We start from the raw sequence: 12,062 nt of genomic DNA, 5'->3' as shown, positions 1-12,062 counted from the left end.
CAGCAAGATCTGAGGTCTGCTGGGATAGGACTACAGTCACAGGGGTAAAAGGAATGCACCTTTTACATTCACTATGAAATTCAGACAAAATACAAGCCTTTGTACTAGTCATAATCTATGCATTCAGAGCAGACCTCTTAACTATAAAACTCTTATCTCCCCAAAGATTTTATCTGTACTATGTACAATAAACCATTCACAGACATATCTAGTGATTCTTCTTGTTCCCTGGAAAGAAGAATGATGAGTAGTCAGAAGATGAAGTTGCAGGGAAAATCACGTTGAGGTTGAGTGTTCTTGCTTCAGGCAACTGAGTACTGGTGCTGGAAAAGGAAACGATGTGCCCATCTCTGACACATCTCCCATGGGATGCAGGACATTCATCCAAGATAGAAACTTCAAAAGTGTTAATTTCAGGCACTCACAAGAGATCCTTCAATCTGGCTTAAAAATGCTCAGCATACAGAGCTACAAATGAAGTTGTAGGGGGGGAGCCATGCTTCCAACATATCATATAGTATACATGAGCTCTTTAATATTCAGGTTTCAGGCACCTCAGACCGGGTACCCCAAGTTACCAGAGTTTTGACTTTAATTCCTCCTCTGTGTTTTGATTATCACCTTTAAAGTTAGGGTAATGCCCTTTGTACACCTCACACAAGTATCAATGAGAATTAATGTTTGTGGAACAGACACTGTTCAAAGTACACAAGAGAAATGTTCAAAAAGATCCTGCCGGCAGATGTGGCACAGCCTGCTGTAAATGGAGTCTAGCATTATGAAGGAAATGGGAATAACAGAATCTCAGGCAGCTATGCGTGACATCTTCCTGTGAGCCCTGAATTGCCCAAACACACCTCAACATCTTGCTGTACGCCCAAGATCCTCCTATCTGCTAATGGCCACTGGGAGACAGCTGTCTCCCTCCACCCCACTGTGTCAGCTCCTCACTCAGGCCCCGCTGGAGCATGAGGAGAGGAGATTGCAAAGTCTGTCAATACACTCAGATACTTTGCAGGATCATGTCCCATAATTTGTCTGGCTATTGAAGAACTCCTTGCCTCAGTGAGGTGTTTTGTTTTTTTTTTTTTTTAATTTACTGGCATTTTTCTGTGTGAAAAGTGTTTTACTGTGGCTATTATGTATCAATGTGTATGAACAAAATATGTGATTCAGTCAATAATACAGGATAATTATGTGCAGTTTTCATTACTGCCTCAGACACAATGGTATTTAACCACTTTGGGATCATAGCTATGGGGGCTGATCCTTAGTCTTGACTCAGAATGAAAAATAGGATGTGGTGATCTAATTAAAGACTGCAGCGATGCACACAATCAAAGAACCAACTAGAACTGTAGGCAGGAATGGAAAAAGACTGTCTGAACAGTCCCCACACCTTTATTCCTACCCCAATGACTTCACTTACTGTAATGTTTCAAACAGTTTAACTGCCATACACTTTCACACAAAAAATCAGAGGGGTCAGAGGAACCAAAAGTTACAAATAATAGATCGTGCTGGATGTTTTCACTTTGTCATCACATAGAATCAAGAGTATGAGGCTTCTCTTATAAATTTCTTCTTTAATCCATGGGTCTCTATTTGATTAAATAGAAAGCACTACATTTTCCAACAGTTTTAAACTCATGCTAGGCTGCCTTATCTTTCTCTGTCAGTGCTTACCCCACATGGGGACTCTTGAAGGAGCAGGACCTTGTCATTTCTCCTCTTCAGAACTGGCATGCTATAAGACTAAACAGTGAGCCACTCCTCAGTATCAGGTTATGGTCAGGGTATGTCACAGAAAGAACTCAGTCACAGCAAACAGGCTCTGGGTGAGTATCTTCCCAAGGCATGAAAGTCGGACCCAGAAAAGATAACAGGGGGAAACTATGTGATGAAGCTCCATATTCAATCATCTCAGTCTCCTCTTCAAGTAAGGAATCAGTTTCCTTTTGACAGGTGTCTCAAGCTTTGAGGACTCTCAGGCTGCTACCACAACCCAATCACGAGGTTAAAAGCCAAACATACACCCCATCCAGATGGAATCACAAGAAAGAACTTTTGCCAGACAGGGAACAACTTTCTTGGTGTACTTCTAGACAGAGTCAATAAAATCTTTAATACAGTTGCAAATGCAACATAACAAAATTCTCAGAGTAAAAAAACCCCAAAATTTGTTGCATGCTTCTAAAGCACAAAGAGTCTAGTGTATTATGTTTCCATGTGTATTTGTATTAGTCTTAAAATTTTCCTTTCATACAGGAGATTCCAGTCCCACAGTCTTACCACTGCTGTTTGAACGGAAGCCTCAGTCTTACTCAGCATGAGCTGTTTGGTTGTGTTCAGAGGAATAAATCTAACAGGATAACATGCTCCCTGCAGACTGTAGTGACATTACTGTATATAGGCATCTGAATTTATATTTTCAATAAAATTACACATTTTATTTCTGATTCATTAGATAGTAAAATACAATGAAAGCAGAGGTACAGAATTAAATAGCTCCTGATGTTTGTTTTTTTTAAAATTATTATTCTAATATGAAATATACCTTGTCTCCCTTCCCTGCCAACTACTTTGTTGTAGCTGTTATTTCTACAATAAACACAGGCAAAATCAAATAATTACTTTTTTTCTTCATTATAAAGGAATATCAGATTGACATGTTTTAAGCCTGAAGGCCTTTCTTTTTAAGCTGCTGGAAGAGTTCTGTTCATTAAAGTATTAGTCATGTGCCCCAAGTCAGCAGTGGGAGGTCTGTAACATCTCCTAGTTAATCAAGTTAAGCAGGAATGTCAATCTGCATCAAGATATGGAGGCACTGCAGAGGCTTGGATAGATTGGATCAACACTTGGATAGAGTGGGCCAATGTTAACAGGATGAGCTTCAACAAGGTCAAGTGCCAGGTCCTGCACTTGGGCCACAACAACCCCCTGCATGGCTACAGGCTTGGGGAGGTGTGGCTGGAGAGCTGTCTGGAAGAGAAGGATCTGGGGGTTCTAATTGACAAGCAGCTGAACATGAGCCAGCAGTGTGCCCAGGTGGCCAAGAAAGCCAACAGCATCCTGGCTTGTGTCAGAAATAGTGTGACCAGCAGAAGTAGGGAGGTGATAGTCCCCCTGTGCTCTGCACTGGTGAGGCCACACCTGGAGTATTGTGTCCAGTTTTGGGCACATCAGTACCAGAGGGATATCGAGGTGCTGGAGCAAATACAGAGGAGGGCAACGAAGCTGGTGAAGGGCCTGGAGAACAAATCCTATGAGGAGCGACTGAAGGAGCTGGGACTGTTTAGTTTGAGGAGGAGAAGGCTGAGGGGAGACCTCATCACTCTACGACTACCTGAAAGGACATTGTAGAGAGGTTGGTGCTGGTCTCTTCTCACAGGTGATTAGTGACAGAACAAGAAGGAATGGCTTTAAACTTCAACAGGGGAGGTTCAGACTGGACATCAGGGAAAAAAATTTCACAGAAAGAGTGGTCAGACAGTGGAATAGGCTGCCCAGGGAGGTGGTGGAGTCACCATCCCTGGATGTGTTTAAGGGTCGTTTGGATGAGATGTTGGGGGATATGGTGTAGGGGAGAGCTCTGTAGAGTAGGGCTGATGGTTGAACTTGATGATCCCAAGGGTCTTTTCCAACCTGAATGATTCTGTGATTCTATGATTCCTCTTCCTGCCCTGTAAGCAAATATGGTTTCACTGCAGGCTAATGTAAAGAAGAGAAAATGAGCTGTTGAGGGCCTAAATCTCCTTATACCATATAACTCAGGTTCTGATAGGGACTAGCCAGATAACAATACACAAGAGACTACAGAACAGTATTAACTGTGGACCAGTTTGGAAGCAAACTGTAAGTGGTGGTACAGTCTACTCTTCTGCCTTTCTGCCATGCCAGTGAAATGTTAGGCTGATATTTAAGCTACCTATCCATCAGCAGCCTAGAAACCAGCCTAGAATCAATTCTACTTCTACATTACTTGTAGAAGATAGCTATTTTGTGAAATTCTGTACCCATAGAATTCCTGCTGCCCAGAAATCTCTACAGGGCCTAAAAGCAGTGTATCTGGACAACGTTTGCAGAGCACTCAAGCATACTGTTCCCTGTGTCTTGGGTAACACAAGCCTTTCAATTTGATCAAGTTAGTTCTCTTACAGATGGAGACATTTATAATTTGTTATTGTTATTGTTAAAACAACTGAGGTTTTGAAGGCAGGAAAAACCCTTATGGAATGAGGTTTCTGAAACATGACCAAGCCAAAGACACCAAAAATAAGTCTGGTCTGTCTGCAAAACAAAACTCTTAGTCTGTCTGAGTCCATTCCCTGTGTGGCAGCTATGCTTCTGGCAATACAAACTCACCTTGACACTTAATCACGAGAGGAAAAACAACCTAGTCATCCCCAAGTCAGTAGTTGAACCCCAAGTCTTAATATAATTCACACAAGAGACTGGAAAACATTAGAAGAATAAGAGTTTTTTCTCGTTGTATGCTGCTTCAAAGCAAATATACAGAGAAGTCAGGGTTTAGAAACAGAATCTAAACAGCACAGACCACACAAACATGCAGTGACTTTAGTGACTATACTCCAGGTTTAGGTCAGCTGCAGTGGAGGACACCATGTGACCAGTTGACACTCTCCAGATGTCCTCAGGGAACCAGAACGCAAGAGACATCACTGACATGGCCATTCAGAACTTAGTGAAGGTTCAGACTGTTGTAGTTTCCTTCAAATAGTTAACAGCAACCTCTCCTGGAAAACTCCTCTTTCCTCAGCAAATACTGGCTAGAATCTCATCAACAACTAATCAAACTGCACAATATAAAAATATTTACATTAGAGGACTTCAAAATGGCACCTGAAAGACACTCTGAACAGAAAACACTGTCCCCTTTTTCCCTTAGATCAAAACCACACAAAACAAAAATTACAGGGAAACCATGATAAAGACAAAAGGAAGAGATGGTGAGTTTTTCTGTGAAGGATCCCACACAGGATACTTACTTGGACAGTTGATGACTGTGGGGAGAGAATTCCAGACATGTGGGTCTCAGCTAGGAAAGCCTTCCCCTCCCCTACACACCCACACATATCCATGTTGTGCTACTCTTAAGCAAGCTTCAGGATGAAAAAATAAGAATTATGGGTGAAGTATTTGACATGAACATACACACTCCTTGGCTTATGCAGGCCTCTTGATTGATTGTCTTGAGAGTAAATGTGTACCATACAATTTTCCTTGAATAGAAGGAAATGCCAGACATTTACACAGCGATCAAGTTACCACTGAACTTTGCTGCCTCTACTAAAGAGAGCTGTGTATTTGATCCTCCTAGAAGAGATTTGGTTGTCAAAGAGATCACAGGTTTAAGCTTAAGTAGATTGTATGCTAGTAACCATTAAGAATTCAACATTTATCTAGCAGATCTTATCAGATATACTGTTCTTATTTTTTATTCCAGACATCAGGAACTATTGGAGTGCTGAAGATTTCTTAATAATAGCTGTTTCACACTGGTAGTGTTGACTGTGACTCTCTCACACCCTGCATGGATACCAAATCTTTGTATCAGGCTTCCCCCATTTTCTTCAAGTTAGTAACTTTGTCTGAACCTAAGAAATTAACCAGAACATAACTAAAAGCACTAAATCATTATAATGCCTATACTAATAAGAAAAAAATAAATAATGTCATGGTTTTCACAGTTGAAAACACTCTGTTTGTTCTTTTTCGGTGTGAGAATCCAACATTCATAGCAATTCTCAAGTCATACGACCTTCAGGAGAATAAAGAGCTGATATTTGCACTTCATAAGTCAGGAAGGATGACTCCGCTTCCTGATTGCTAAATTTACTGTAAATCTCAAAAAGTGTCTGTGAAAAAAGAAATTCCAGGAGCCCAGGTCTTCCCGAAAATTTATCACAACGGAAAAACAAAGTAATTTACTTTTTTTCCACGCCTACACACCAAAGGAAAATAATATTCTACCTACTGATCACAGAGCTCTCCCAGCTGCTCCAGCCACACTATTGTTCTGGTCTGGATTGCTTTCCTTGCTGACATTTCGTCTTGGAGAAAATTGATCACTGAAAAAACACAAAAAATCTCTTTCACTGATTTTCAGAGAACATATATGCTTGGGCCAATAGTAAGTTTAGACCCATAATTATAATTTAAAAGGAAAAAAAAAACCCAAAACTTCTTGGATGCCAGGCTCAGGAAAGAGTACTCTGTCCCACCTGCTCCCTTGGTTAGTCACCTTATACAATTATCCTTTCATTACTATTTCAAGTTATGGAGCTCTTAGGTATGGAGCATGTATCCACAGGCACTAAGTAGCTGAGTATCTCACAGACTTGACAGGACGGATGCCATTCCTAAATATTTTTTATTTAAAAAACCCCTTATTAAATATACCAACAAGGAAAAAATCACTTTCTCTGTTAGAAAATAATAAATTTAAAATACATGCTTTGCTTTTTCAGCTTAAATACTCCAATACTTGAAGGTCAGTGAGTTCGGAAATTCCTGTTTCTAGCCACTGTGGGACAGAAAGTAAAGCATGCATGTTTAGTGCTTGCATGTTTAATCCACTGTAAGATTTCTATAATTATATGCATCTTGTAATAGCCACATATCAATCCAGATTCTGTCCCTAGTTACAAAGTTGAAGCTTCTTGAAGCTTGGTTGAAGCCACCCATCAATTATGACTAAATAATCAGTTAATTATAGCCATATGTTAATGAGTGACAGATCTGTAAAGGAAGATTTTTGTAAAAAAAATAAATAAAACTAGTGGAGAAATAAATGCTCAACTTCACTGAGAAAGCTTTCACTTTAACTGCAAGCTCCTGACTCAGTATTTTAGTGCTAAACATTAATGGCATGTGTAGATAGCAATCCTAACCACAGACATTGACCTGCTAGGATCTATAAATGCTTTTTTTTTTTTTTTTTTAATACTGAATCTATAAAACAAAATTTGCAGCTTGTTTTGGAAGAGCCCCATTATTTCTTACTGAATGTTGATCTTCCCGATTACAGTTACGCGACTGTCTTGGGAGAGGCAGGAGGACACAGTTGTGCTGCATTTTGAAATTTACAGAAACCAAGCTTGTCAAGATGGGAGCATGAGTCACCTAGATTTTAACCCCTGCCTGTCTTTTTCCTCCCTAAAGAGTGTAGTTAGGCAACAGTGCAAGGACTTCCTGTGTTTTAAAATTAGTATTTGCACAGTCTGATGGAAATGTAATGATGGGTCTTTGCTTCTGGCAATTGTGGGTTACACTGTCACAGCAGTTTTGCAAGGGACAAAGATGTGGGGGGGGGGTAAATGGGGAGGATGTGGCCACCCCATTAAAAAACAAAGCGGTGGTTAGCTGTCCACTTGACTGAGGATGCTTCCCAGAAGCAGCAACAAGCTGCTGAGATTAACCATAGAGCCCAGTTTATTTCCCTCATGGAACTGGCAGGTATGCAGTGCTGTCCCCACCCTCTCCTCAGCCAATTTTCCTCCCATGGTAGAGTAAGAACTTGCTGATTAAGAATAGAAATAGAAAGTTCAGATTTTGACTGTAGGTGTAATACCCCCCTACAAACAAAAAGGTGTGACTGAATCCTTGATGATTGAAATGGCTAGGCTAACTTATCCCTAGATTATCACCAGAGTGGAGCATGAACCTAAAAAAGTGATTCAGCCCCTTCCAGCCATATCTTGGAACTGCCTATCTCCTTCCACTGTCTGAGGAGAAGGGTAGAACGATTTTCATCTGAAGACAGGCCTCTCTCAGGAAGATTGAAGCTGAGATACCATGTTGACACAATAGCCAGGCTCTGGCTAGATTGTGTTCCCAATTGCTTTTAAATGTGAGTGCCAGTGATACATGAGATACTTTGGCACAGATGCCTCCTGGAACAGTGTTGTTTCAAAAAAAAAAAAACCCCCACAACCCTGGATAATGCGGAAGTTTTCTGACCTGAATATTGGAAGGATCCTGAGAGAGCTAAGGACCCAACTTTCAAAGAATCCTCTTATTCTGTTAGTAAGGCATCTATTAGCCTTAGTGTTTTCTGCCACTGGAATAAAGAGAAACAAGACAAAACATACAAGACACCCTAAAATCCATTATCATTTGACAATACCTGCATCAACGTGATGCTATTTTGTCAAGGAATAACCTCTTGGTCTTGCAGTATCAAAGAGCCTTTCTTGACAGCATATATAAACTCCGGATTTTGCAGCTGTAAAATGGCACATTTGATTTTAGCTGCAGATAAAAGCACAACACAATTCTTCAACAATTCAGCTGATGATTATTAGTATAAGCTACTTAGAAAATGAACCAATTATCTTGTCCCTGTAGATTTGTACTACATCCTCCATCCAGAAAGAAGGTATTTCTAAACATTTTTTTTTAATTTTCTGAGGTATAAGCAACATACAGTGTAATCCTTATAATGCTACAATTGTTTTTATAATTACTCCCATGTATTTGCCATCTCTTGTACTGCTGTTGAGTATTTCAATAAATGCTGTCTTTAGTATCTGGGGCAGAAAGTGAAAAATCACCCTGCTTCACTGGTGGGAATTTTCCTACAGACATTATCCTATCTCATTCCTTGAGCTGATGGGGTCCCCATCTCTAGGAAGATGGCCCAAAGCACTGTGAATATGCAGGTGTTTCTCTTGAAATCCTTGCCAAGGAATTTTGCAGCTATGAAATAAATGGTCAGCATGTTGCTTTTGTTAGAAATGGTATCTGGCAAATGGATGAGTACCCTAACTTCATTCACTGACATTGCTTCAGCCCAATTTTTTTTTACAATTTCACAGAATAAGAGATAAGCACTCTGGCACGCTTCACTGATTGTTCTGAAGAACAGTTTTTCTCTGTACCATCACAAGTGATACAGGAAATGATTGTCACTCTTGTGATGATCACAGTTCAATTACAGTTCAGAGGTTTCCATGAGTTCATGGCTTCACTACAAGAGCGGGAGACATTATTAAGTAAAGACACCTGACAGACTCCTGAAACTTGTTAGCTTGGTCAAAGTTTCTAAAAGCTTTAAATAGCATTTACATTGTCAGCACCAACGAATAAAGCACCATCAAACATAAGCCTTCATATTCCTTTTCCAATGGTTCATTTTCATGTGTTCATTAAATCCATCAGCTAAAGAACAAACAATCTTTATTTTGAGCACTTTTCACTACTGGCAGGATGTCATCATGGAGGTGAGTTGTAAAATAAAATGTAACTAATTAACTTTGACAGCATATTTATTTGATGAAGTATCATATTGCAAAGCACAGTCAGTTACAGACACCTGCTGCCCGACTGAAGAAAAGAAATCACTGCTAATCTGCTTAACTGCAAGGCTTCTCTAGCTCCCAGACGCCTTCCGACGCAGGCTCGTGGGATCCCAGTGGTGATATCCAATGCATAAAGCACACAGGCAGCAAACCCTTGATTTCTTCCTCAGTAAAACAGCAAATTGGTATATTGATTAATAAGAACTGTTTCTGCTTAGAGTGTGGAAGTGTAAACAGGATGGATTAATAGTGATCTGCAAAAGATTAAAAATGGGCATCACATTTAAATCTCTATTCAATACATTGATATTCACAAAGCATGTCCAGTAACTAGTGAATCCCGGATTATTTACCTTTGATAAAGTGGTGTCGGGGAAGAGTCCTGTGCTGGGGGCCCTCCCAGAGGGTTGGTTCCCCAGACCTGGGGCCAGCGCAGTCACGAGCTGTCCATCCCTCATGACTGCATTACATTTCACACCACATACAGAAAAATTAATATTTTCCCTTATTCTGAGATGTGAAATAAATAAATGACTCTCGGCAGATGCCACATTGTAGCAAGGGATCTGCCAAACTACAACGCAGTGCCTGTGTGCATGGTGGGAGACTGGGGGAGGGCTGCCTGGCCACTCGCTTCCACAGGGGTGGCCCCCCGAAGAAGTTCTCAGGCAGCCCAATAACCTCACACATCAAATAAGAAACCTAAAATACTGCTGCACAAACTGCAGCCAGCAGAGAAATATTATGTCTGACCAGCTGAAGCTTACTGTGTGCAGGATGGACCTCAGGCTTAAAACCAACAGCAAAATATGTGGCTGCACTCATCCACTTACCACCTGAATTTAGCTGCTTCAGTCCCTTCACCTTGTATCTGAGGTTGCATTGCACATATCTGCATTAAACCTGAGATGGGTTTAACCACGTATCTGTTTGCTTTGGGAGCACAACAGGCTTGCCCTGAGAAACAGTGGGTAACCGAACTGATGGACCTTCTTTGTACGGTACAGAATGGTTACAGACCTCACTCAGACCACTAACGCAGCAGTTTTATGGGCCACTTTTGTGCCCATGAAAAAGAAGCTCCATTTTCAGAAACTAGAGAGGACCCCACCTTGGGGGAGCACTTCTGCATCCTATCCACCAGACTCCACTACCTTTAAACAGAAAGTATCGCCTGCTTTATTGCAAAAGTGTCCAAACATTGCAGTGCTTTCTGACACTTTGCCAGCAATAACTAGATGGAAGAAAAATTAGGTACAGTTTCAGCACTTGAAGGACAACTCCAGGTCAAATGTCCTCATGGCAGTTTTAACAGCCCGTGGTGTTTTCCTGGTTGAATGAACAATTTCATGGACTAGAAGAACTATACCTCTACCCATATCCTGGAAAGATTGCTGGTTTTGGTCCAGACAGCCACAAGAGGTCTAGCCTCCAGTCATAGCTGGGGTTGCAACCAAAATTGAAAGATTACTACCAAGTGAAGTTGGAGTATATTTATCACAGAATTTCCCATATGCTACATTAGCAAACTGAATTACAAACATATTTATCCTTCAACAAGTTTATCCTGGATGTGATACGAATTTAATAATGAAAAGAGAAGTTAATTTTAAAGTAGTTTGTACCTGGTTATGCTGTAAGAACACTGACACCATCAAGGCAACTGCTCATCAGTGCAGAATCAAACCTTAAATTAATAAAGCAAAAGCATCCCTCAGGGGAAAACAGGTAAATATCTTCGTTTCTATTCTGTCATTTAACAGTTGAACAGAAACTACAGTTTCTGCTTAAATACCAGAAGTACCAGAAGGAATTAAATTCAATATATATGTAATAATAAAAATAAAATATTCTAAGTTTTGTCTGTTTACTCCTGCATTCCAGAGATGTCTAGATGTTCATGAGGGATAATGAAATGTTAGGAAGAAATATCAAGATTTGTTCAATGAATTGTGATAGGACTAGGACTGTCAGACCTATTGAAAAATACACAAAAAAGTTTAGTCAAGTTTCACGTGGAGCATTAATAAAGACTCTTTCATGAAACCTGCCATCCCTGAAAGACCTAACAAGTTCTGCATCCACATCTGGAAGAAGTGGGAATCTCATCAGATAGAGTGGTTTAGTACAAGTTAGTAAACACTTTTGTAACCAAAACAAATGCAGGAATTTACAGTCAGTTAATAGAGAACTGGTTATCAACTTCAATTTGCTCTTGAAAAGGAAATCTTCAATATGTGTTATTTTTTTACACAAATATTGCTTGACAGAATGACAAAATAAGGATCCATTTCTGAAGAATGATTTCGTTTTAGGGTGGTAAGGGGGGCTGTAAGAAGCAAAACCTCAGAAAATAGATCTTATTTGTCTTTTCAGAGCTCTTGTATACCTGTATCTCGAATTTTATGGTAACACAATGACCTCAGTGATACTGCGTTCTATACATAAACAGTTCAAAATCAATCATTTTGAAAGTTTAATATTTGATCTGTCCTCAAAAGGCAAGTTCTGCAATCAAGCAAAAAGTCTGTTTGAGGATTACCTATATACACACAAATACCAAAGCTTCATAATTATGGATATTCCTCACAGATAGCTAAACTAGTCTGCACTGAATTGTAAAATCAGCCAGAATCCAAAAGCAGATTCTGGGCATCTGACCACTATGAATGAGCAAGTGATCAGCCCCAAATTTAACATTGCACATAACTGCTTCTCATCAGCCTAAACTACCACAAA

The 12,062-nt window shown here is 40.1% G+C and overlaps 1 long non-coding RNA gene across 2 annotated transcripts in view; it reads right to left on the bottom strand.

The window, feature by feature from the left end:
• LOC141957658 (uncharacterized) overlaps positions 1-12,062 on the bottom strand; it is a 136,043-nt gene that overhangs the window by 111,556 nt on the left and 12,425 nt on the right. The window contains exon 1 of one of the 2 annotated variants that reach the window (XR_012633146.1): positions 5,999-6,041. The exons of the other annotated variant lie outside the window; for it this stretch is intronic. This is a non-coding gene — a long non-coding RNA (uncharacterized LOC141957658). Of the gene's footprint in view, positions 1-5,998; positions 6,042-12,062 lie in introns of those variants that run through there. 2 annotated transcript variants of the gene reach the window in all.

The sequence above is a fragment of the Athene noctua genome, chromosome 2 (genome assembly GCF_965140245.1).
Source record: "Athene noctua chromosome 2, bAthNoc1.hap1.1, whole genome shotgun sequence".
NCBI classification, from domain to species: domain Eukaryota; kingdom Metazoa; phylum Chordata; class Aves; order Strigiformes; family Strigidae; genus Athene; species Athene noctua.
The sequence above is the reverse complement of the archived record's forward strand: the minus strand, read 5'-3'. Positions and strand labels throughout refer to the sequence as shown.